Source organism: Dermacentor silvarum, chromosome 7 (assembly GCF_013339745.2).
Source record: "Dermacentor silvarum isolate Dsil-2018 chromosome 7, BIME_Dsil_1.4, whole genome shotgun sequence".
Taxonomy (NCBI): domain Eukaryota; kingdom Metazoa; phylum Arthropoda; class Arachnida; order Ixodida; family Ixodidae; genus Dermacentor; species Dermacentor silvarum.
The window spans coordinates 131,351,384-131,352,120 of record NC_051160.1 but is presented as its reverse complement, the minus strand read 5'-3'; the positions used below and the strand labels follow the sequence as shown (position 1 = coordinate 131,352,120).

Here is a 737-nt window from a genome sequence, read left to right as displayed (position 1 = left end):
GCCTGTTACAATATGATAGGCTGCATGTGCTTATTATTTATACATAACGGATGAGAAGTCCATCTGTGTTTGTACATATGTCAGTTATGTTGGTATTCCTATGTACCGCTGCTTACCGGTAATAAAGAAAGAAAAGTGGCTCGTTGGTCTAGGGGCATGATTCTGGCTTAGGGTGCGAGAGGTCCCGGTTTCAAATCCCGGACGAGCCCGTTTCTGTTTTTCTTTTTGGCACAGATAACGGCACTGCACCGTGGTGAGCGCTCTCTTAGATAAGTTTTTGCTCCACCAGCCTCGACGACAGGTTTCATAACAAGCGTAAGGCGGCTCTTCTTTCTTTGTTGTTGCAGCAAGGCACTGAAAGCGGTGATCAGTGCGTTACTTTCTCACTCCTAAGCAACGGTGGCTCGTTGGTCTAGGGGTATGATTCTCGCTTAGGGTGCAAGAGGTCGCGGGTTCAAACCCCGGACGAGCCCGTTTCTGTTTTTTTTTTTGGCACAGATAACGGCACTGCACCGTGGTGAGCGCTCTCTTAGATAAGTTTTTGCTCCACCAGCCTCGACGACAGGTTTCATAACAAGCGTAAGGCGGCTCTTCTTTCTTTGTTGTTGCAGCAAGGCACTGAAAACGGTGATCAGTGCGTTGCTTTCTCACACCTAAGCAACGGTGGCTCGTTGGTCTAGGGGTATGATTCTCGCTTAGGGTGCAAGAGGTCCCGGGTTCAAACCCCGGACGAGCCC

At 49.5% G+C, this 737-nt stretch overlaps 2 non-coding genes across 2 annotated transcripts; both read left to right on the top strand.

Moving 5' to 3' along the window:
- Positions 1-401: 401 nt before the first annotated feature.
- On the top strand, positions 402-473 carry Trnap-agg (transfer RNA proline (anticodon AGG)). Its single transcript has one exon. It is a non-coding gene; the product is annotated as a tRNA-Pro (tRNA).
- A 192-nt stretch (positions 474-665) lies between these two features.
- On the top strand, positions 666-737 carry Trnap-agg (transfer RNA proline (anticodon AGG)). The gene has a single exon. It is a non-coding gene; the product is annotated as a tRNA-Pro (tRNA).